Source organism: Anguilla rostrata, chromosome 5 (assembly GCF_018555375.3).
Source record: "Anguilla rostrata isolate EN2019 chromosome 5, ASM1855537v3, whole genome shotgun sequence".
NCBI classification, from domain to species: domain Eukaryota; kingdom Metazoa; phylum Chordata; class Actinopteri; order Anguilliformes; family Anguillidae; genus Anguilla; species Anguilla rostrata.
The window spans coordinates 54,630,985-54,657,355 of NC_057937.1; the positions used below are offsets into that span (position 1 = coordinate 54,630,985).

General features: G+C 44.7%; 1 protein-coding gene across 2 annotated transcripts in view; it reads right to left on the reverse strand.

The window, feature by feature from the left end:
* LOC135255704 (cadherin-11-like) overlaps positions 1-26,116 on the reverse strand; it is a 61,947-nt gene extending 35,831 nt beyond the window's left edge. For both annotated transcript variants that reach the window (XM_064337227.1, XM_064337228.1), the window contains exon 1: positions 25,737-26,116. The gene's annotated coding sequence lies outside the window, so the exon portion shown is untranslated. The remainder of the gene's footprint in view (positions 1-25,736) is intronic.
* Between the last annotated feature and the right edge of the window lie 255 nt (positions 26,117-26,371).

The window sequence follows — 26,371 nt, forward strand, 5'->3', positions numbered from 1 at the left end:
TATTTATTTATTTATTTTTCATTTAAAGGAATAAAGTCAAACTTTTCAGTGACAAGAGTCACAGAGATACCAAAGAAGCATAAAATGGTTGGCACATCTACAGTTATTTTACCTTCCCCTACCTTCACAAATGTTCTATTTAAAGTCTGCACCGCACGCAACTGTCAGTTCCTGCTTAATTCTTTTTGTTTAATGAGAACCTATTGACTTATTTGCTTTCAGCCTTGCCTTCTCCAGTGTGGCAGAAGAAGCATTTCCTTCCCAGGATTTCAGAGACGGCATGTCACACTTTATCACATACAAACTCCGGGAATAAGACCCTGATGCAAATAAGCATTCGAGCAAAGAATAATACCCGTGAGGCGCAACTGGAATACACATATCTAGAAGCACTCTAGTGTTTTATGTTTTTTTTTTATCAATCTCAGCCAGCCTTTGCAGAACCAATCACAGCCCTGTGTGCCAAGATGACACACCAGAAGGGGCGATTCGGGGTGTCTGCTGTTCTGCTTTTTTGAGATTCGCTCTGAGGCGCGTGCCAAACAGGGGGATGCTGGACCGTCTGCACTCTGCACTTCCCCCTGTTGCATAATCTCCATCTCACGTCCAAGCACAAAATCTAATTACACCGCCAGACAAACTGAGCCAGAAAAACGGAGGGCTTACGTAACATCCATATTTTCCACCTCTCACTGATTTCACATCCGGTTGCCCTCTGCTCCCTCCCGCTAGGGTGCTGGCCGTGGTTTGGTGCCGCTAACCAAACAGTGATGTATCACGCACCGGGACGCCTTGCCACTGAATAGTGTGGGGAAACTGCACTAGGAATTATTATCCATGATTACATAAGTGCGCTGCTTTAACACTTACCTTTGGTTGTGACTGAGCCGCCTTACGCAATGTTATGCAGATGCAGCGTGAGTAATCCCCTGTTGTGTGTCCTCTTTTGCTTTGCGGTCACTACGGCATCGGTGGAAACAGGAAGAGGAAACAGAAAGTACCGGCAGCGCGCACAGAAAGAGCGAGGAACGCGAGGTGCGTTGCGCTTCGCACAAACGAGCGTATTCCTCAGACGTCTCAATCGCGCGGAAATATTTGGCCGCCGTTGCACCCATTTCAGCTAATTAGGACAATTCCCCCGGGGGCTGTTATGAATATGAAGAATGGGAGTGCTGGCTTGAGAATCCGCCAAGGAGTACCATCCCCAGTGAAAACTGTCTGCTTTGGAGTTAGGCTACCCGCTACGCAGTGAGCGACACAGGGCACGTGTGGAGGAGAGGTGAGGAGAACGGAGCCGTCTGTCCCAAAACTGACACCGTACTAGCCACTTCATGACCTCAACACGAGTACGTGATACCATGTGCAATGATTCACAAAAAAATTCAAGACAAAAAAGAAAAAAAGAAACCAGCAATAAAATGCTCACTTACATTTCTGGCTGCCCCCTAGAACTTTCCAGAAAAGCAGTTCATCTGAATGGAGACATGCTCTTTCATGATTTCGTGTTTCAGAAATGAACGACCAGCCTGGAGGACACTGGGAAGCAAGAAGGCTTTAGGAATGTCTGTCCAGTTTTCAGCAATTCATTCCACAGAGAAAAAAATTCCGTTCTTCACAAAGGCGTCTATTGGCAGTTCTACCTTGGCAATTCTATTAAATTCTCCCCTTCAACTCAACTGAAAATTCAGCGGGTTCATTTCTCCCACCATTCCTGCAGCCATAGGCGCATGCAAGTTACCCATGCTTTGCGTGACCGGCATATTACTGGGGTGGTTCTGAGAGAGAGCCCTTGTATTTACTGGTATGGTCATGATTTACATGCGAGGCTGTTATTACGACTGCACTCCAGTGTATGATCTCAAAGATAGTTCACAACAGATAAATCTCCAAGCCCTGATAATTGCAAAGCAGTAATACATGTGAAATACAGTGCTGCTAATGTATCAGGGCAGAACTGCTACTGCTACTACTACACACGCACGCACACACGCACACCATGAACACATGAAAGCACAGACACACACACACACAAATGAGCACAAACACACACACACACACCGTGCTGCCATAGGTGTTTTAATGAGCTGAAGATATGCTTTTTTATGGTTCCTTACCAACATTTTCTATCCCGGGTTTTAACACTATTTTACATAAAGAATACACACACACACACACACACACACACATATATATATATGCATCCGCCTCTGCAGAATTTTATATTTGTGATCATACAATTCACATGAGAGAGAGCGAGAGAGAGTTTCTAATGAAGGCTTCTTTTGTGCAGTGTGATCAAACTCCTCTGTGACCTTTTTTTTTCGCCCTGCACCTGCAGTATTCCACCCTAATTTATAGAGCACAGTGTCTATTTTCCATTATTTCATTCCTGCAAGTTTTGTTGACCCAAGAACTATATTTAGTATCCATACGCCATATGCTTTTTAAATTTATTTATGCTTTTTAAAAGCAATATACTGAAAATCTGCGCATATGTTTGGAAGTTTAATGAAAAATCTATTTTCCAGCAGCGTAATATTTAGCAATACCTTAAAGCAGCAATAATTAGCATATTTCCCACTATAATGCGTAGAGTATCTTTACTGTATATTTTCTTTCAAAATATTTCCAGTAAATTCCGGTTAAGGGCAAACTGAACAGTATTGTGATTAAAACAGGCAGGAAGGCATATCAAGAAGAGCGTGAGTGAAAAATTAGATGGTTTAATAGGTCCCACTGCGGTCCACTGAGAATTCTGAATGCAGTTCAGTCACGTTTATTACCGTAGCGTATTCTCTTCAGTTGTTCTGGCTTCTCAAATGCTAACGAAAATCAGATGCTTCTGGCCTGGTAGAGTGAAGCAGACCTATTTTTTGCCATAATTACTGCGGGAGGACCCTGGAGTCCGGCTAAGCATTTAGCGTCCCAGCTTCTATTTAGATAAAGAGCGTTTCCTGCCCACCCTTGAGACTTTGGTATAAAAAAATAAATAAAAAAGCAACACACAATAAGCGGAGGCCAATGAATGAACAAATTAACTGCGTTTACAGCATACAGTGGCATACTTCCATTGCAGGGATCTCAAGACACTTCACAGGGAAAGGCTGGGATTCTAGGGGGGAGGGTTGGTAGCGGTAGTGGATTGCGTCTCAAACACCACCAATGTGTAGCACCAAACGGGGTAGATACACGCCAGCCATTTTGCACCCAAACAACTCAACACACATCAGCATACAGAATTTATGGAGCCAATTACACCGGGGATGATCAGATGCAGTCTGGGAATGCGGCCAGGCTGCGCAGGGAACCCCCTCCACTCCTTTCATCAAATGCCATGTGACCACAGCGAGTCAGGGCTTCAGGGCTCACAAAAACTAAATGCGAGATTTGACCTGCTAAATCAAACCTTTAAATATTTCCTCGGAAAACCAGTTCAAACATTCGCAGCAAGCTGACACACATATGTGCCTGTTCCATTTTTCGTAGCTTTAACACGCAATGCTAAAACTCCTCAAGACTGGTAATGGATATTATTTTTTTTAAAAACAAAGTTGATGCTCAAAATGGTCACATCAGAATGAAAGGTACTGCATCTTTACTTCTGCAATGATACGAATTGTAATGAAATATGCTATCCTAACATATGCAGTATGGGGCCATGAAGAAGCAATGTATATGCTTCCTGCTTCCTTAAAGTAGGAACCCATCCTTTTTCATCTTGCTTTGTGTAGCTCAGTGTCCCATACAGCATAGTATCTCCATCTTTAATTATTTAAAAATGATTTTGAAATATCTGTAGCCATTCATGTCTCCAAAGCTTAAAATGCAGACCTTATTATAGTCAAAATGTGTTTGTTATGATTATTAATAAACTTTAGCCCCTACAGTGGATGTAGATAGTGCAGTGTGCCAGGTGCTCACAAGCCACAATAATTGTTCTTTCAAGCAACTTCCAGCTATTATTCAATTTCAAGACAAGTCATGAAATTTTGTTGAGATGTCAGACTTCATGAGCCAAGGGCTGCCAAGAGCCAATGAAAATTTCAATTCAGTGTGTAGCATGCCAGCAGCGTTTTTGGCAAGCGGTTTCTCTGTAGAACCACAGCAATGAGCAGGATGGCGGGAGGACTGTGGAGAAAGAAAGACACAATGGCGGTATTGTGAGGGCTAAGGCGATGACCGAGCTGCGGTGCGAGTATGAGCATTTTTTTTTCATCCATCCGCAGAAACTTGACTACAGAAAATAACAGAAGCGCGATAAATGAGATAGCCACAAGCCTAGGCAAAAAACAGTTGGGGGTTTTTATGCGTCCCCGAGTTATGTCGTGTAGCTTAATCATGCTGAGGAAGTTAACAAGAAAAAAGCTAGTTCAGCGATATCTATAGTCGTATTTTTCGACCGAATCCTTCGGTTGAGGCATACTCAGGTCTCCGATATTCAAAACCCATGCGTCACAGAAGCTCCAAGTTTGACATTTCTGCTGTCACCACTCATACAATTTTCAAAATATATAGTGCATTGGAGATGCGGAGCTACCTGTTCGTAGAAGAAGTGGCAACATTTCAGCACCTCACAGGCAACAAGCAAACAATCTGAAATACCAGCTTCTGTCTGTCTTACACTTATATACAGGCAGGCTGTGGACCCAAAATGTACTACTTTTTAAAGATGATAGCACACGGAAAAGTTCTCTATTTTTGCCAAAATATGTCCAGCAGACCACGAAAACACGATTTAATGTGCAGCAATGCAGACAGGTCTGAGCTCACAGGACTGTATGATGGATGGAGAGTAAGAAAAGAAGGTGAAAGAAGAGCCGTTTGAGGAAACTGTCCCTCCCCTGTATCAGCTGGGGTAATGCACTTGGGGCGATGTGCGGCATTTGGGGAGACATGTCAGGGAAATAGGGCTCCTAAATTGACCAGTTAACTCACAGGATAAAATAAGTGGGCCATAGCCGGCCAACACAAAACTGTCCACGGAAACTGAAACTCCTGCCTCCCCACCACATGTCCACAGCCAGAGTCAGCCAGAAGGGGGCTGTAATTAAGCCATGGCAGTACAGACTGACTGCTGTTTGCTGTCTGGGGGGGGGGGGGGTGGCGTAATGATATCCCAGCAATACAAAATCCAGGTGGCAGACCAATCTTGTACGGGGGGCCCAATTCCAAACAATCTTCAGGGCGCCAGGCCGAAAAGCCTACACCTCTTTAATACGGACGGGCACTGAGCCAAGGAGCTGTAGTCCTGAGTGAATGTCAATGCTTTTGGGCAGACGGTGGTCCTTCCTCAAAGTACTCTTTCACCTACGGTATTTTATCTAAAAAAGATAATATTCTCCCAAGTAATACAACAGCACTCCCAAAAAGATTATGAGTATATTCCATTCTAAACCATGATTTCTTTTCTTCCTGTTTTTTTTGTGTTGTTTTTAAGCACTATATCTGAAATGTATTTCCTTGGAATATAACAGTTTTATGTCTTATCACAGTTTAACCTTTTGTACAGCTCAAGTGCAGAAAATAAATAGTTCTCGATGCGATAACAGACAGAACGGAAACGTGCCTGAATAGAATATATTATTTATGCTTATTGTTTTATTCAAAAAAAGCTGTTCGGGTTAGGTTTCATGGGAGAATATGCAGAATGTAAATTTAGATATCAAAGCTATTAAAATACCCATGTCAATGCACGATCTAAATAAATGTGTATCTTAACTGTGCATCTCCCAGAGGACGCAAATGCGTAGGAGCACCGCAGACAGCTCTACTGACGGTCCGACGTCCTGTTTCCACCGAAACATAAGCAAACAAACTGAAGGGGGAGGACATCCACACAGGGTTCCAGTTCCAGCTTAAGGAGGACGTCTTTTTATTGTGTTTGCGCCTCGCGCCACGCGGAGAAAACAATAAAAAGACGGGCCTCCTTAAGCTCCTTAAGAACGTGCGAAAGCCTTAATGACACCAGCGCTATCTGCACTTTGAACCGATGCACTTGTTGTACGTTGCTCTGGATAAGAGCGTCTGCTAAATGCCTGTAATGTAATGTGATGTAATGTGATGTAGCACTACTGCCCGCCTCCATAAAAACAGGTGCGAATCTGACACTTACGGGCTGACATACCGGAGATCGTACGCTTCACCCACCGCAATGTTATGGGCGGGAAAAAAACAAAAAAAAAAACAATAAGCAATAACACAAAGCGCACGGACCCGTCCCGTCGCACGTTCCCGAGATCACCGGGCCAAGCCCCCGGGAACGAAACTCTCCCCCCAGAACGAGGAGGAACGAACGGAAAGGTCACCGCTCAGTGGCGATCCAAACGGCCCCTCTGACGAACGCGCGACGCGCCTCCTCTCAGACACCGCGGGCTCCGCCAGCGGACGACCCCTCTCCCTGCCCTCTCTAATACATTCATTGAGTTGTTGATAAAAAAGAAATGAGATTATTCAAGTCTGTTCCCCCCATCTCTCCTTTCTCCCCCCCGCCCCCACCCCACCACCACCACTCTAAAGAGCGTTTAACGTTTGAGATGGTGGACGGAAAATGAAAGGCCGCCCTTTTTTTTTTTCCAATGGCTAAGCATCTTTTTTAGATGAATCTTGGGAAAGGGTGTGCACCGAGTAATGAGTTTCCCCCCCCCTCCCTTTCTTAGGCTTATCGGGGACACTCAGCATTTTTATTTTTTTTCCGGAGAGAAGATTACCAAGCCGAGGTGGGTGAAGACACCCATGTAAGAACGCAGTAGAAGGGGTTAAGCAAGATTGCGCGGCTAATAAATTTGGGTGGAGGTGGATGGGAGAGGGGGGTTTTAAAATCCCACTCGCCCCCCCCAACCCCCAACCCCCAATTTCATTTTTTCAGTATTTATATTCAGAGCAATGTCTCCCTTCTTCCCCTGAGTGATGTTTATGGATAAGCTTTTGCATATGTATCGGACAGATTATGAGCGACTGTCCTTCACTCCTCCGGATAGAGGTCAGGGGGCCCTCCCTTGGCACAGGCTCACCCAACCAGCCCCCGGGAGAAACCGCACAGACCCATCTCCCATGCGGGAGAATCGTGTTACTGACGTGAAAGCCAACCGCTGGGGGAAATTCAGTATGCTTTTAACATGCATTTAGCCCCGATGCCGTGGGTGTCAGATTCTCCATGATTTATACCCAATATAAACAATGTTCCACTTGAGGACAGAAGGGGGGAAAAAAAAAACACTGTGGTATATGTTCTTAGCCTCTCAGCACAAATTATTTGGTTCACATTACAGATTTGTACTGTAGTTGGATTGATATTGCTGAAGCTCCATTTTATTAATTTATTGCCAAGGTCTGCGAAACTCAGTAGGCATGAGAACAAACCATAAAGATTATACAGTGGTGCTGAGGTGGAGGTTTATTTTGGTTCTCTATCAAGGCTGTGTTTGGTGGAGAATATGCAGTGCGATACAAAGTGCTCTGCTGAGGGCAGGCAATGGAAGTCACGGAGCAGCTTCAGATGGGCCAATAATTAAGGCTTTCTTTAAAGAAAAGACGGCTCATTTTAAAAGGACCGACCAGCACTCTTAACCTGTGACAGATTTAACATCCAAGAACTCCGCTGTACTTGATTGTCACCGTCAATATATAGCTTGGACATAATTAGCATCGACCCAGCTGTGATTCTCCCCCTTGAAAGCCGAAGGCGTCGTCCTGAGAAGATAAGGAACCTCCATCTACACACGATAAGGAAGTGCCATTTCTTCCCCTTTTCCCTCGATGGAAGTGACCTATTGCAGTGACCGATTATTTATTTATTTATATAATTTATGTATTTATTTCCGCAATCAGGAGAACCCGCATCGGCAAATTGCAATCTTGATAAGAACGCACGTTGTGCAGGGTGCAGGTGGATGCTGTCCAATGAATAAGTCTTTCCATTAGCCTTACTTTCCACATTCAAACAGACGCTACCATCCATTACACTGGCCTGGAGGGTGGGGTACAACATGCTCAGCGAATGGCAAACATGGTTCCCCTCTTGCCCCCTCGCGCTTTCCACCCCTGCCTCTTTCCCACAGATTAATCTTTCATAATCTGACCAGGCACTGGTATTGCTCTAAATCCAAAGTTATGAGAAAAGTCTATAACCTGAAGCCCTCGGGGAATAATTTAACAGAGCTTATTCATGGGTGAGGGTTTAAACTGGGCACTGTGATGAGCAAATGAGGCTTTGAGAAGACCACGGTCACTGATGCTGACAAAAAGAATTGGTTGGTTGTCATCAAGTCACTGATTTACACAAGATGACTCCACCCATTTTGGGGTTTGTGAAGCCTTCTGAAAAGTATCAACCTGTCACTGTGTTCTTGAAGTATTGAACTGCCTGTCTGTCTTTAACTGAGATTTGAAGAACTAATGAGAAAGACGTTTAGCTCTGGGGCTCCTTTATATGTAAATGATTTACATCTGCTGGAAGGTACATTCTGCATGTACAGCTAAATTCATTTGTTCCTTTTACTATTAAGATGGACAAGCGTTTGATTGTTCTTTTTTTTTTCATCATAGTATCCATGGTTTCATGAGCCAGCTTCAAAAACCAATCATTTTCGCCATTCAGGGTCAGTTCCTCCAGACTGCCAGCCGAACAAGCCCCGCACACACCCCTCCACACGCGGCCACACCCACCCACTGGCTCGGAGGCCAAAGGATCTACGCCCCGCGCACCATTCCAGCGCTAATGACTAAATCTGTCACCTTCGACGCGGCGAATGTTCCCGGCCAGCGCTGCTCAGCGCTCCATCGCGGCTGATTAGTTCCGGAGCGACACATCCACTGTGAAATGAGCTTCTCGCTTCCCGACAACCCTCCACCTACAATCTCCGAGCGCCCCTCGCGCTCGTTCTTCCTCGCTCGCCGTTTTCCTCTCTCTTTCTTAACCACCCCCTCCCCTTTCCCCCGCCCCTGCGCGTGCCCCACCCCCTGTCACCCGCCCCCCCCCCCACCCCACCCCAAGTTGCCCTCTGCGTTGATTACTCCTCTTCCGAGCGCGCGTCTTGTGATTGATGGAGCAGGCAGTGCTGCAAAATTATTTCTAAAACAGCCTGATCTTACAAGCCACTTCCTGCCGGAGAACGATAATGCACGATCCAGTCCCCTTAATGCTCAGAGCCCTCTGGTTTCAGATTAATTCCCCCCCGAAACTGGACGGCCTCGCCGCGCGCTAAATTGAGGAAATGCATTTCCGAACATCATCTCATTAATAATTTCGATGACTCGGAGAAATAATTGCCACTCTCGCCTTCCGTTGCGGAGGCCAGCTAATTGGATGTGGCCAACACCTACAAGAACACTGAGCGTCAAGAAGTACAACATCATTTCAAATTATAAAGTGGTCCCTTTCGCATGACAGGCCAGTGCCTCCCCCCATAAAAAAGTGATAAAATCCTGTCAGTCACACCAGGAGAGTCATGCATGAAACACAAATAAATTTCAAAAAGCCTTGAGTTCATATACAGATACCACAGCGAACTTACCCTTTAAACACTGATCGATGTGATTATATAATCAATGCTGATGAGATGCTATCCATACAAGCACAAAGACACACACACACACACTCTTCTGTGTGTTCTGACGCTTCAAAGAAATTTCAGAAACTTTCTGGGCAGGCCATTCATCCAGACCGCGGGCAAACCTTTTATTTTTGACGTTCCAACACGTGGATTTAGTGAGCTGCCACCGGCTAGCCATAATCTGTTATTGTTTCCCTGAAACCATGTTCGATTAATTTCTCTTTTAAATTGACTGTCCAGCCTGCTTTAGCAATGGGAGCTATGATGGAGCTGCAGCACAAATGCTTTATGTCACAGCTTTTGTCAAGCGCCCGTTCCCTGCAGCCCCGGTATGTAATTGAAAAGCCGTCTCACAGTAAAATAGGGGTGACCGGCTATGTTTTTTTGGGGGGGGGGGGGGTTATACTTCAGAGGTGAGGGTCAACTCCATTTAACTCCTTTCCAAGGCCCGAGACCGAACTCCCCAACTTAGAATTGGTGCCATTGGATTGGAGAGATTTGGCCCCGCTGAACCCATTCAGCTGCCTGTGATGCGCGACTTTTGAGAGCGGGGCGGGAGGGGGCGAGCGTGCGGTAGATTCACTGGGGTGTGCGGTGATGAGTTTGGAAATGTGCCAAAGACAGGCCAGGGAGAAGGGGAGGGGAGGGAGAAAAGGGAGGGGTTAGGGTCAGAACTGCTCTTTGTGTCTGAGCAAATCTACTCTGTAATCTGAGTTTAAAGCCCGCCCTCCTCCTCCTCCCCCTTCTCTCTGACCCTCGCCCCTGCCTCCCACCCCACCCCACACCCCCCCAAAAAAAAAACCTGCTCTCACTTCTGTTTACTTCCTCCCACCCTCTCGCCCTGTCTCCAGGTCCTCTTCCCCCTGTTTTGCCGCAGCTCGCCGGTGCTGATTTTCTTTCAAGGCAAAGGCCTGTGATAAACAGCCACATCTGCCTGCTATCACCGACCCACACTGCTTAAATTTCCCCCTGCAAACCCCGCAGATTGTTTCCACGGGAACTGTAAAACCAGGAACCAGCCCCGCGGAGCGCGCATCTGATTCATTTGCAGACCCGGCTGCGAAGACCACGGCAAGGACAGCTTGGGAAATTAAAAAACAAAAGATGTATGTATTATTATCCAGGAGTAGCTCTGGGTCTTTTGTTTATCGCCAGGCACGCTCTTTGGCTGAAAACAAAAATGTATTTAAAAACCTCAGAGTCCATGCGCAGTAACATCCAGCATCGTGACCGGGTCAATGCCCGTGTTCTGGGGTAAACCAGTCACAGTCTACAATGTCTGTGACTGGAAACACCCAGCCTTCAGTTCACACTATTACAGCCCAGAAACTCAACTTCCCATCAGCACTTAAGCCCGACCGATATATTGGATGACCAATATATTGGGCCGGTATTTCCATTTTTGGACCATATCGGTGTCAGTAACCGAGGTCGGGATGCGGCCTATGTAGAGAACCAATATTTATAAACACTGACACATGGGCTCCATCTCTACATCTACAATAAATGTATTTCTAACCACAGAAAGATACAAATTGTTACTTTTGTGAAAAGTACTTGTATTTGCATACACTGTCATGATCCCATCACATAGTTTTTCCACCTCTGCTGATCCTGACTCCGCCACCCCCCCCCCCCCCCAGCCTCAACAACAAGATTGGAAAACAAAACTGACCTGCTTTTGAAAGCCCACGGAAGGCCTGGCACAGGAGCTTCTTGGAAACCTGGAGTTTGAGATACTAATTTGCAAGCGTTTTTTTTTTGTTTTTCTTTTGCAGGGGAACGAACGGCGCAGGTTTGAAATGCGGGTTGACAGCGCGCGAGTTCAGGGAGAGAACGTCACGTCAGCGCAGTGATTCGGTTTCTCGTTTGGTTCCCAAATTCAAAGCGCTGATTTCAAGCATCCTGCTTGATGCAGGAAGTGCAGTGCAACGTAGCGCGAGGGGGGGGGGGCGAGTGACAGAACATCCACCTACTCCCAGCGGTTCGGTGCCAGTGCGGTGCGGTAAATACGAAACTTCAAAAAATAAAAACGAACGTCGCCCTTAAACAGTCGTTCGTCCTTTCGAAGTGGCTGGCAGCCGGCTCAATTAATGGCACCATGTAGCAGAGAGCGAGCGGGCCACAAGCGGCGCACCGGAGGCAAAGTTAGCGGGTTTCCGAGCCTTTTCAGACAGATGCCCGCTCGTTTGCCGCTTCCTCGTGACAGGGTATAGTCGGCGGGCCACCGTTGGGCCTCCGCTAGTTTTATCTTATTTATAGCCTACGCAGCAAATGTGCTTCTAAACGCAGAAACGGGTACGGATCGTTACTTTTGTGAGAAAAAATTATTTATTTAGCGCAACATCTTTGGAACGTCTTTGAGGAGCTCCCTGGCCGGGTGAAAACGCAGAGAAGCCACGCCTCCAGCTTATAGTGCGTCACTAGCCGACTAGCAATATTGATGGCCAGTAGTTGTTTGATGTTCAAAACACTGATATTTAATTAGGTCAAAATGTTCCGTGTAAAACTGATGTTGACAATGTTAACAAAGTTAGCAACAAAATATTCTTCAAAAAAATTTTTTTTAAATGTATCTGTTTAAGAAAGTAGCCTTCTAACCAGGCACACAGTTGCGTTAGCTGCTTACGGAGAATTGAACTCGGGATGTTTACCTCTCTAGCAGCGCGAAGCGAGTGTTTCATTACCGCAAAAAGAGAGAGAGAGAGAGAGAGAGGGCGATAGAAAAGTCCAATTCATCTATCCTTTGGCAGTTACCACGGCAACCTGCCGAGCCCAAACAGGAGATGGGCGCGGATAAGGGACTCCAAGGACGAGGGTACACGACACGTCAGCGTTTCCACCGAGCACAAATCACAGCACCCGCACCCCAGCGCTTCCTTCCAGGAGCCCAATCAGCGCGCCGGTCCGGTCCGGTCCGCTCGTTTGTTCGCTGACAGAACACTTAGTCTGCAAGAAACTGAGCGGGGGTGGGGGGCGCGAGAGACCAAAAGAGGAACACCCTCCCCTCGAAGAACGGACATGGACAGAGGCCCGTAATTGTTATGAACTGCCAAAATGGACTCACCTCATTCCTTTCACTGCGTTGTGATGCCTCGCCATAATAAGCGGGTCAGGAAGACTTGGGAGTTGCTTTCATGTTAAAATATGAAAATACAAAGTATAATTTGTCACTCACACCCAGAAGGAAATACAGTGGTTCCCAGCATGCCTGACTGGTGCAAAGATATAAGAGCAGGGGACAGAGCAGCTTCGACCACACACACGACATCATCAGTCTTAATTTCACCTGAATGTCACACACTGAGATTATAACCTCTATTACAAGTGAGGCCTAGCCGAGACTGCAGGTGTAACAGCACACACAGTGAGCGTAGTTTCACAACTATATCCGCCACCACATTGTAACCACCGCAACTTCTAAGGACATGGCTTCAGATAGTTTGAAGTAGAGACAACTAGCTGACAGAAATGATAAGTCCCATTGTCCAGCAAGCTAATGAGTCCCCAAGATGCATTAGCCCCATTTGGTTGATATTCGATAAAGCATACACCTTATATTTCACTGCACAAACAGTATGTAGCTACTGCATATGGTTGCTTTAACTCAGAACTTAAAATTGGTTTATGAGCATTACGCTTTATCAACTAAAAGCCTGTCTGTGGGGGGAAAACTGACAAGGACTTAATGAAAGGGACCTGCTAATGCATTATCTTCACTGCCCTGCTAAGGAGATGAACTCTGTTTTTTTTCCCCCTATCAGAACAGATTTGAAAGGTGGCAGCTGCCAGGCCTGCGTTGATGGATCTGGGTTTTCAGAGTCAAGTGGGAGCCGTAATGGCTGAGTGGAGAAGGAACGGATCGCGTAGAAACGGGGCACAAACCCACAGGAACTGGCCATTTAGGCGACCATGAAAGGACAAAGGTTTTACGCAACAGTAAACAGGAGCCGGACCCTCTTTCCTCCTCCTCTCTCTCTCTCTCTCTCTCTTTTCCTCTCTACATACATACGAATACATGTATAATGTATGTACAACTGTATCTCAGCAGCACATCATTTCAAGTACCTTAAAATACCTCAATGAATGCAATTTCTGAATTCACAGTGAGAAAAATCCCCCACATGCTGAATAATGGAAATCTCAGTAAGATAAGAATGAGAACAGCACCGCTGCCAAAATCAAGATGGCTCTCAACAGGCGCAGTGGCGAAGATCAATGCCATTTTAATGGCTCCCCATTTCAAAGGCATGAATGGGCTCACTGTTGCGAAGTGACTTTGACAGTTCACACTAAACAAACTTTGCCAAAGCAGATGTAGGGATAGACTCTAAAGCAGTTTGTCTTTCGGGCGCCCTCTCTTCCCCCCTCGCCCCCACCAAGCGTCCTTCGGTGCCTCTGCTTTCCTTTAACAGCTTCCACTTTCTACAGTCATTCAAAAAAGCCCCATACAGGACCTTGAACATTTCTGAAAGTCTTGCTCACTAGCCTGGCGTGGTCAACTGTGGTTGTAAGTTCTTCTCTGCTCACCCCGCCCCTCTCACCCCAAAAATAGTCTCACACCAACCCCCCCAACCCCCCCCACCCCACCCAACCCCCAGCCTGGCCTGCCCCAATCCAGCACGCTAAAAGACAGGCCTTGGAGAAGCAGAGCTGTGTTAAATTCATCATTGTTGGAGACTGATAAAGAGCTTAAGGCCTATGAAAAGAGGCTGGACACAATCTCACAGCCTGCGAGGCCCTTGGCTGAAAGGCTCGCCGTACCGCCATCGTGCTTACCGCCTTCTCCGGGCACTTGACAACTGCAACAGCGCACAATAGAATTCTTGTGTCAAACAAAACGGTCGTTGTCTACTCAAAGGTTTATTGCCAAGACCCCATTTGCACATGCATGCCCAATAACACCCCATTAGAAAAACTACTACAAGCAGAACTAAACAAGATTTTCCGCCTCGCTTGATGGTCTTACGTTAAGGCCCTCATTCATGCGCTCAACTGCATGCACAAAAAAGGCACAGAATCTAAAATGTAAAAAAAAAAGAAAAGAAAACACTGTCACAAAATCCTTTTGATGAGCAGAAAACAAATATGCGCTGCTAAAGAATGTCCGTTTGCTGTGGCGTTAAGCTCTGCCAGAGGCTGCAGGGCAGTTGGGATTTGCCCGTCGAAACAATTCGAGTGGGCCACCAGATAGTTCTATCGCAATATAGTTTGTTTACATGTTGAATACAGTCGTAATGTATGTCGTGTTGTGATTTTGTGCGGTGAAAATGGCGGTCAGGAGTATAAAACTGAGGAATGCGGTAAGGTTACACAAAGTCAACGGCTAGGGTATAGCCACTGGCACTCAGCATCGTATGCAGCAGCAACACAGTTCATCCATTGCTTTTCTTCTGGCAGAGATGATATGGGATGATAAAAGGCAGTATCATTTTGCTAAAGAAAAATACAGAAAAGGCACAGACCTTGGTAATATCACCCTCTGATTATCCCCCCGATTATCATGCAGCGGCCGATGGCTTTTTTAAAAATGCTGTTTAAAATGTCTGCTTGGACGTTGGAAGAACTACAGAACACAGGTCAGATAAGGTAGCTACAGTTTGCATAAAGTACCAGTTACCCGTAGCCATGAACACATACATATTATGTTGTATTTGAGTAAATGAAGAGGCTAATATTTGAATAGGATACAAATAACTAGTAAAAGAAAAAGTCATTCACTTTGTAAGTGTATTAGCTAGCAATAATGTACCTATGGCCTGCTAATGTAACGATTCCGTGTGTACGTTCCAGTTCTAACTTAATGTCCAGAATAGCTAAATACCAAACGAGGAAACATACAACATTCTCGCACATTAAGGGGTGCACTCAGTGTAAAAATTGTTATAACACTGCCTAATTGCTGTTATCATCTATATGGAATCATTCCTATTGCTAAAAATGGGATTTTCAGTATCTCTGACCACCTCACCTCTTCACTTGACATTCTGCTTCTAGCGCTCGAGGGTGTGGAGGTGTGGGTGGGTTTGAGGATGGAGGAGGAGACAAACCCAAAGTCTAGAAGGGCCGCAAAAAACTGCATTGTGTAACTTTAACCCACACACACACACACACACACACTGTTGTTGGATTCAAGAATATCTTTTTCATTGCTATTTTTTTTAAAAACAGAAGTGCCTTTGACAACTCTAACAATGTAGCAGTCATTAAGCTGGGCTCGCAACCCAGCAGTTGAGGGTTTGATCCCCAGCTGGGACGCTACCGTTTGTATCCTTCAGCAAGGTACTTAACCTGAATTGCTTCATTTAAAAATCCGGCTGCGCAAATGGATTGTACGTCTAAGTGGCACTGAATTAGAGCATCTGCTAGATGCCAAAAATGAAATGAATGAAATAATATCAGTATTCTGGTAATAAACTCCAACTGAGGTGAAAAAAAATGTGCGTGTCAGGGGAGGAGGGCGGCAAGGTGAATGATGAAAGTTCAGTGTCCTTCATTACCGTCCCATTTAACATTTGCACCCTGGCTCTGAAGGTGGCGCTGGTCGCCCCTCTCGACCTTCCCTTCCTTACAAGCCCCGCAGACCGTCAGCCACATTAAAAATGTAAAGGAAGTCAAGCTGCTGAAGGTCTGTTGACTCGCGAGGGCTGCACTCCAAACTACGGCACCAATCCGTGAGGCTTTCACATTTTCACACACCTCACCTCAGCCAGTGGAGCTCCACGGCACTGTCCCCACAGAAATATGAGAATCCGCTGATTTCCAGTGAACAAATATAGGTCTGCATTCCATCCAATGTGACCTATATATATATATATATATATATATATATATTTATTTTTTTTATTTTTTACAATACCGAGGAAGAAAACGAACATCCGTATGTGTTGATTTAACATAGGTAGCAGGGAGCTGCATTTCATGCAGATGTGCTGGTATTTAACCGGTATAATCTACGCTGGTAAAGTGGCAAACCCTTGGAAAGCCACAAGCTAGATACGAAGCTGCTGAAATGTAAAGATAAGGCCGCAGCAAACAGTGTTTCAGATTCTGTAAAGCTGTGCTATTCTGCTTAGCAATCCCCTTTCCATTCAGCCCATCCCCTAAGCTGCAAAGCCAGCGATTAAATATTCGAAGACAGAATATTACCACACGGCTAAGATGGGCCCCTTTCATATTTTCAGCGTTTGAAACGCGCACCCAATCCAAATTGGGACGGCAAACAGGTTGTGATTTGTCGCGTTTACCCGCGCCGTTTTTTTTTTATTATCCTCTGAGTCTTCATTAGCCCGCTGAATGCGAACACACAAATCTCTCGGAGAAGTTTAATTGCGGCAAATCTCGAAACCGTCAATAGCACGCCGAGGATAAAGAGGAGAGAGGCGAAATAAGCATTAGCTGATTATGCAAATGCGCAGTTCCGCCATATGCTACCTGATAATGAACAAACCGCGCGCGCCTAGCAGCCCGGTCGCAGTGTAAGGATGATCTGTAAGTGAAAAAGGCATGGGATGCGGATTACGGGGTGCGGGTGGATGCGGGGGGTTTTGCAGGGGTACGCAACGGAAGGTATGTAAATAACTGCCCTGCTGCGTTGTTCCCTCTGACGCAGACTCTTTTTCTAAAATGACTGTGCGTCCGCGCGTATGTGTGTGTGCTTGTGTGTGTGGGGGGTGGGGGCACACACGGGGGGTTGGGACAGTGGAGGGGGTTGACATCTGCAATTTAGGACGACTGCAGATGTGGAGAAAGGTAATGGAGCATGTTATTGCTAATCAATTCCTTTCTCTCGCCGCTCCTTCATAAGCCCAAAGAGAGGCGCGAGTGTATCCAGGTCAAATGGCAGGACTTATCCAGCAAAAACAACACGCTAACGATGCTCTACTTTCTGAGATGCTGCAGTTGAAAGTGTAACACTTCTGCAGTGTCACGGTTAGGTTCTATAGAGAATTGTGCTGCATCATAACAAAAACAAAGAAAGAAGTTTGGGCTTTTCCAGTTAGGCAACCTTAGCCATTGGTTAGGGTCTGGCGCTTTAACTGGTGTCTCAGTTCATCTACACAGCAGCAACTGATCTGCAATTAAAGAGCTGGGGCTTCATTTATAAAAAAATTTTTTTTTTAAGTCTTGGATTTAAACTTATACCTGATCTTAAGATCAGTTGCCAAACTGTGCTTACGCTTCATTTATTTAAAAAATGTATTTATGAGACCAAAAAAAGATCACCAGATCTTGTCTGCCTGCACGTGTCCGTGTATGTGTGTGCATGTGTGTGTGTGGGTAGGGGGGAGTACGTTGCTTTGTGGGACTACGCTTGTATGTGGAAATTTTCATCCGAGAGCTGTCTCACCACAGGAACATTTATCTGACAGTCCTAAGCTTGCCAGGGTAGAGTCATCCAGTTCCTTTTTTTTTTCTTTTTTGCATCACAGGAACAAATCCTGAATTAACATGTTCCCTCCAAAGCTGACGTCGCACAAAAAGGCGCTGGGCATAATTTGCAGAGAGGCTCTTTGACACTAAACCAAACTGTGAAAGAAGAATGAAGATGTTCCCAACTACAAACCCCCATCAGAAATGTCATGTTTGCGCTGTTATTTCCAAGGGAGAAGCAAGAGAAATCTCTGTCTATGCCACGTGAGATCTCCCAGCCTGTTTATTTGGCAAGGGAACAACAAGCACAGTCATCAGAAGAGGGGCAGGTTTCAGGTCCAATTAAAAGATGAAGCCTAACATAGCTCAATTAGACTTGATCTTAGACAGTTTCATGCCTGGCCTACATATTCACACAACACAAACTTGTATTTTTAGACATGGGAAAGATCCAATACATGCACAAGTCAGTGACAGTGAAAGCATGTCTGAATATTTTGAGTATGGATATGGAAATTTAGCAAAGTAAAGGCACTTTAAATCTCAGTGGCAGTCTTATTAATTTCTTCCAGGCTAAAGGTGCCATAAACTTATGACCAGAATCAAGGCTATTTTATTTATTTTTTTTGTTTCTGTTTGAGTGTGTTGGTGTGTGAGTGTGCATGCTTGGGTATGACGTGTTTTGAGACTGAAAATTAACAAATAAAAAAAGCTGCTAAAATCGTAATCGTGACAAATACGACAACGACATGCGTATTACATTCGATTTACGTAAAGATGACAAAAGTATTCCGTTCGGGACACTGCAGAATGTTTTGCCACTGAAGGCATGGCAGCCGCACTGTAGCCCCACCGTGCCAGTCACGTGTCCCCTGCTACTCAAATCACAGTCCACGAGGGCCAAGAACCGCTGCTTTTCCACCCTCTCTTTACCTGGGAGTCAGGTGTGAAGACAGCGTGGCCAGTTAGTAGCACTAATAGCACAGTCATTTTCCTGGGAGAAAAGAAAGCTGGGGGCCTGATTGGATTTCAGGGCCAGATTTGAGTTTTCATGCGCTAGTCTCTGATGCTAGCCTATGGAGCGCTCAGTAATCGGTAAAGCAGGGGACACTCAAATCTGGCCCTCCAGGAAAGTCGTACCACTGGTCTTCATCCCCCCCACCCCACCCCCCACCCCCCCTTTAATCAGGACGGATTTAAACCTGGGACACGAGGTGATTTAAATCTCTGGCCAATCGGTGGCATTAATCGATCCATTAACTATCGGGTGAAAAGAGAAAACTGGACCCCAGGGCCAGATTTGCGTATCTCTGCAGTGCAGGATGCACAGAGTCGCCGGTAATGTTCCACGGTCCCATCATTCATTCCCACCTGTGTCTCCGGTGTTAGCAGTACCATATAGCTACCGCGGCTCAGTGCCCTCTTTACTGCACACGGAGTGCATTTTTTCCCTTGATCTTTATTATTCTGTGGCACCCTTGCTGTTTTTACTGCGGTTCTGCAACTAACACTAAACAGCAGAAACCAGCTTGTGTTTTCCACCGGGCGCATTATGTTATCAAACGGTTATTTTTCACCGGCCGTCGAGAGCTCCTCGCTGTTCGCCGAAACCCAACGAGGAAAAAAAGGCATCGGTGAATCTGCTCAATATCCTCTCGCTGACCAGAAGAGCTTCCACAAGGGCAATTACTGGGTTATTATTAGTGAGCCCGGACAAGCAGCAGGAGCAACAGCCAAGGGACACTGAAAGGCCTAAACAGCGGCCAGGCCAATAAAGTGCATTCCAAGCATAACCAAACATCACTTGCATGCGACGATGAGAGGAGGCAGTTGAGGTCCGCCATTTTCTATTTTTTTTTAATTTTTATATATACACTTATTATTACCTGATAATTAATGTTACTTCTATTCAAAGGTGTGTAGGACTGTAGGCAAAGTGCTGAAAAAGGCAACAGTATGATGCCTTAATTACACACAGATCCTTGTCACAGCTTTGTAAGATGCATATTCATGACTATTCTGAGAGGTCTAAGCTTAACAGGCCCAGCGAGCTTACAGCCTAAGCTGCTCCAGGAACAGAGACAGACAGCCTCCTCCTCCTTCCGAGCGGTAATCCAAACACATTATGAGAGTCAGAGTTTTTGGTAATTCGCGATAGGCTGCCCACATAGCTAAAAGAAAAAGCATTTCGTTATAAATGCCCATGCATGGGCTGATCAAAGTGCAAATGTGACAGCACTTGCAGAGCATGAATATGAACACAAAGGCCGCCCCCGCGAATCCCATATCAGCACGCATTTCTATTCAGCCACGGGCACGCTCCTTCAAACGTGTGAATGAGGTTTACCTAAGCCCTCACTTCAAACCAAACCCTTTCATACCCTCCTCTTTGTGCATCACATCAACCCACACACACACACACACACCGCACTGCACTGTACTGTCCACAGAAAAATCTAATTTCGTTAAATCGTTTCGGTAAGTCACGTTGAGTCGACCACTTGCTTCAAGAGAAAGCGTTTCCGTCAGCTGCCCATAGTTTTCCAGCCTGCTCGGTAACCATCTGAAGAGGATGTAAACACATCTTTGCTCACAATTTATTTCCATGTTACTAAAATAGAGGGAAAGGTTATATTTGTTGCCAATGCTTGTCCCTTGCTTATAATTTCCCCCCTGGTTTAGCACACTCCAATCGTATTTGTTTTGAAGGTATGGTCCCAACCACAGCAACATTAGGGGGACTAGCCTACCAGCATGAGTCCTCAGAGCTGCACATCTGTAAAATCTGTAAAATATGCAGCAGGCCCAGCAGCCCTGCCGTGAAGTCATTGCACTGGCGGATTGCACCTCATGTGTATCTAGCATATGCAGACAGCAGGCGCCCAGCTGACCAATTGATACTGTCCCTCCCCAAGCAGTTGTGAGGTAGGCTATGACCTGCAATGGTATGCCCAACCACAGTAGGCCACAGGCAAAGTCAGGATACCATTCTGGACCAAGATACCATGGTAACATTGAATAGTTTGCTGAATATTATTATTATTATTATTATTGATAATAATAATAATAATAATTATTATTATTAAAACATTGTCAAAACACTGATGATGCAACTTAGTTGGAGGAGACGGCAGTCCCTTTTTTGGCAATGACACGGATAAGGTGCGCTGCGGCAGAGCAATAAGTAAATGGCATGCCTTTGGTGGAATAATGAAGTCGCGGACTCTTGATCTTAAATTACAGCTAGACTTCTTTCCATTTTTCGTTTCCATACTATTTGCTTCCTCCCACATTTTTTCTCACTCCACGAGGGCATGTGGAGTTCGTTTAAAACATCCATTCTGTGTTCAGAGACACGCTGCTCTTCAATTCCCTCCAAGGTTGCACCTTATAAAAGAACTGATTCTCCAGTCCCGGGGTCAAGTGCAGCATTAATTTTCATTCTGTCAAAAAGAATGGAGCATATCATTCTATTCACCGTTCACTGCCATCCTGCAGTACCACAAAACAAGGTGCATCACCCTAAAGTAATTAAATGAACGCAGAAATGGAATTCATTCACTGTTGCACAGATAGTTTCATGTGCAAAGTTATTCCGATTTTTTCCCTCCACAATAAACCAGATATTCCCCATTTGCACCCATCTTTGCACAGCTTGCCAAAATGTTGAGTCTTCCTCTTACCCACTGCTTCACTTATTCTGTTAATTATTCTGTAAATTACATCAATATTTGCATGAAATCGGTTTGTCGTGGGCCTGCTAACAGCAACATAGTCTGATCTCCCACAACTCCCAGCAAGCGGCTGACTGTCCAGAGATGGTGGCTAAGGAGTACCACCCTTCTACCCTCAGATTAACCACTGAACTGGAGCATAATTTCACACTAAGACTGAGATTACGACTAATGCCACCCTGCTGCGCTCAGATATTAGCTAACCGCAGAACTGAGGTATAACTTTCCACTAGACTGAGGTCAGGACTAATGCCACCCTGCTATGTTCAGGTATTAACTAACCACTGAACTGAAGTACAGTATAATTTACCACCACCTAATGCCAAACTGCTACATCTAGGTATAACCTAGTGATGAACTGGGAACAGAATAATTGTCATGCTGTTATGCTCAGGAATAATTTACCAATAACCACCACCATTAGCTTTGCTAACCAACAAGCAAAGCACATATTATAAATGCATAGATATATATGTACTATACCCACACCCAGCCCTAAGAAGAAAAAAAACATAAAGCCATAAACAAATATGACCTAAAGCCATAAAAAGGCCATAACCTGAAAAAAAAAAAAAAAAAGGAGAGTGGGAATGAGAGGGGAACCAAGATTTGAAGAGAGGGAGTAGGATTTGAAGATTGTGCTCAAAATGTGTATATAAAAACTCCTAAATGGGGGTTAGTTAGAAGTGTGTTATCCAATTCACTGGATGTAAAAACAAATTAACAAAACACGGACAGAACATTCAGATGGAGATAGACAGCCTAATTATAATTATGAAATGACATGGCGTAATATTAGTGTGCCGTTGTCAGAAGTTCTGGGACGTTGGCGTTGTCCTTGGCGTTGTCCTCAAAGAGTTAGATTATATTATCACCGCGCCCACAACTTTGTAACATCTAAACCAACTGCAAAGAATCTACGGACGGTGCTGAGTCCCACGGTGCATTTAAATGGGAGCACAGAGGAGTGAATGACACCTAATACTTCCAGTGTCCCGCAAATATGATGTGATCGCTGGATTGGCAGAAAAACGGACATTTGCGCTGCACCATTGACTAATTAATAGGAGTCCGAATCCCGCAATATCGATGTAGATAATAGCAGGATTACTGAATGTTGGCCTACACTGTTCACACAAAGGCATAAGGAAATTATGCCAGAAAACTCAACACATAATTATTTTGGGGATGAATGTGTGACTGCTACGCAACCCGACTTCCGCGTGGGGAAAATAGTTTAAACCTATCCAACAGAGCTATGGATCCACTTTCATTTCAAGGTAATTTTTCGTGTCCCCGCGTCTTTTTAATCCAGCAGGGGGGACAAGCTCCTTTGAAAAATCCGGCAGTGAAATAACAAATGCTTTTATTTGTTGAAAATGATTGATCCGTTCCATCGACCCGCAGCAATGTGCAAATGGGAAGAGCGTAGCACGGAGCAAGAAACGAGAGCTCCATTCTTTTTCACTTTCTAGAACTCCAAGGTGGTAATGTGACACCGATGGTAACAGAAGCCACTGACTAGAAAGATGTTAATCCTGACAAAGTGACATAGCATTAACCGGAGCCGCAGCGAGATTGAATTCTACGTCCCCGGGGACCGTGGGTAACGCCGGTGGTGGCGCTCCATCTTTTTGAATGCCCCTTAGAGACGATACCCTGCTTGCAAACGGAGCTCTCAATCCTCCAAAAGTACAACAGCACCCTCTATTGAAATGCAGCACATAGTCCAGGGGAATTTTTCTTCCCCCTTTAGCCTCGACGTTATTCAGTGGTTTGACCTGGGAGGTTGATTTGTTATGGGTTTTGTCCCGTCTGCAAGGACGTCTGGTAATGCTGCAGAGTACTCCAAAATGTATCATTTCTTAGCTTTTCTCCGCACAGTAGAATTTTTTTGTATATCTGAATTGTTACTGCTATTGTAGGCATATAAGAATTAATTTAATGGAGCGTGCACATGGGCCAGTGACAGCTAAATGGGCAACTGATGGCACATTTAAAATTGATCAAACTGCTTTCGCCACTGTTTATGTAAGTAAACTATTGCCGGATTTATTATAACAAACGTTAGGAGAACAGAGTGTTGCAGCTACCTGTAATATAAGCATCTAATATAATTGCCCGATACATTGTTGTTGAATTAACTTAAAAATTAAACATGGTGTATTGACCAGTGTACTTCACACTCATGTACCTACAACAAAAGTGAATATATAAATAACGTCTTTTGTATCATTATGTTGTGATAGAAGATATTAACGAGTCAAAGTCATGGTGACTTAAAAATAGGCTATGTTATAATCTTCGATGTGCGGATAAAATTCAAGTAAAGATCGGAGCAAGCTAAAGCCCAGACATAAACCTTTCGTGTGAAAAGTAAAAGGTGCAACCTGGAAAAATGTTACAATAACGAAATGTAAATGGAAAATAACTTGCCATGCATTCGTCTACCTCGGACACTAACAAAGTTAACCTACAACTCGCTCTCAAAAAAAAGAAGAAAGTTTCAAATGTATGTTTTGGAAATTTGAAATATCCTTTTCATCCCAGAATTCGTCTATATACGGTAAAGAAAACAATTTTATGCCATTATTATTCGCACGTAGGGATAAAGAACTAAGGGCGGATGGGGGATGGGCTGAATGCATTCGCTGGGTAGCCCATAACAGTACCGTGAAGATAGGAGAGGGGTCTGAGAATCTACGCCAGCTTGAAAGAAGCTATCTTCAGCTGTGGGCATGAATACTGAATAAACTTGAAACGATGGTCAAGATGACCGACTACGGGCACTTGTGTCTTATCAATGCAGTGTTTGAATAAACAAGTAAAAATTCAGTGGTGGCATATGCCTCGCTTAAAACAACGGCATATTGACAGACCGAGTTACTATAGCGAATAATCTATATTCCGTTTTATTTTTAAGTCTATGCAGCCCACTGCTTTGTGACACTGTTTTCAGCATTTAATAGTCGATAACAGCAGCTATGCACAGTCATCACACGTTGTCTACTCACCCTTATTCACATGGTTGTAAATATTATGTTGTCATTTTGTATTTTACCAAATAAGACCTTATTCATTTGCATGTTCGATCAAATGTAAAGTAGTCTAATGGTGATCATAATCTTTATTAAAGTGGAGGAAAATGCAATTACATGCATCGGCATAAATGTAAATCACCAGCTGACCAACAGCTGAATAACCGACTTGAATGGAAGAGCGAACATGAAAGAACGACGAAATCACTCTCTGCATAGCAATGATTAGTAGACTGCTCCATCGCTAGGGATCCCGTTCACCCAATCTTGTATTCTAGTCAGCTGTATTTTCAGTTAGTGGTTTTTTTCCCCACAAGTTTGAACACATCGATGCCTCACCAGCTCATTTGCATACTGTCCAAATTGATTCAACTGCTGACGAAAAACATTTTCTCTACCGAAAACTGAAATAAATAATGCTGTTAATTAAATTCGATTAAAAAAATAACAATAATGCAAAATCATCAACCTGGTTGGCACAGAAGGAGGCTCAGCAATGTGTAGTGGTTGAAGGCGCGTGTTATGACGTGATATTCCAGTTTGATAGTCTAATATTTGCGCGTTCCATCCTATCGGACAGAACTAAAATATAGCTATATTAAACACAGGTAAATGCAGTCGTAATTTTGTTAGCAGCTGTAGCCTTCAAACACACGCCACTTTTGTCTTCAGGACACAGGCACTTCTTGCTTAGTAACCTAAGAATTCTTACAAAGTGTCTCCTCGAACACGTTATGACGGAATATAATTCAAGTGACATTTCATTTAAGTGGCTGTTTCCACTAACAATAACAGCTACGTTCGTGTTTCGATGCCCTGTCGGGGTAACAAGCCTGTTATCCTCGTTGAGTTTGCGAGACAAGTCCCATTTTTCTAGGACCCAAAAGTCCGCTCATTCCATCTCAAGACTGTGTTTGTTCAGGTGGTGGCGAATCATTATTTTCTGATTTCATCGTAAATAATGAACGATATTCATACACAGCACGCGTAGCCTATTGAAAATGATTAATACGATTAATGTAAACGCACACAGCCCTTACCTTTTCAGACTGCCAGATATGCTTCCGTCACCTCAGTGTTCCAACGAACGGTCCCATTAGCGTCTATACTGCGTATGTTTCTCTATGACAGGAGAACATTCCACACCATCAGTCTTTAAGAACACTCCAAATAAAGGCTTCTCTTCCGCTTGAGTTAAGTAGCAAAATGAGACTGATACAGAGTTGGGTGAAATAAAGACAAGGCGACCAAGCGCTAGAAGCGAGACTATACAGAAGAATAAAACTGTAGCATCCCCCACAATCAATCCGGTGCAGCCGCTCTGTAGCGCACGTCCTCTCTCCCTCCTCAGCGAAACGAAATGACGCTCATTGCCATGCTGGGCAGGCGCTTCTTCTTCGCCGCTGGTGACTAACTAGAGTCTGCCCCGTTTTTTTTTTTTTTTTTTTACGTTTCTTGATGGAAGCCGTTTCTCATTTGGCACACGGCCCCAGCAAGTGCAAAGTAATAGCTTGAATGGTTAAACTGGGTTCAAAAACCTCCGGCCAATCAAAATAGGCGAGTAGACGCGGCACCGCTTGGGACTCGTCTCAAAGGGAGAAATTGTCACAATTCCATACGGGATGAATTCCTTATCCTCTCTATGCGTCCGTGGGAAGCGCATCTCTCCAGTTCT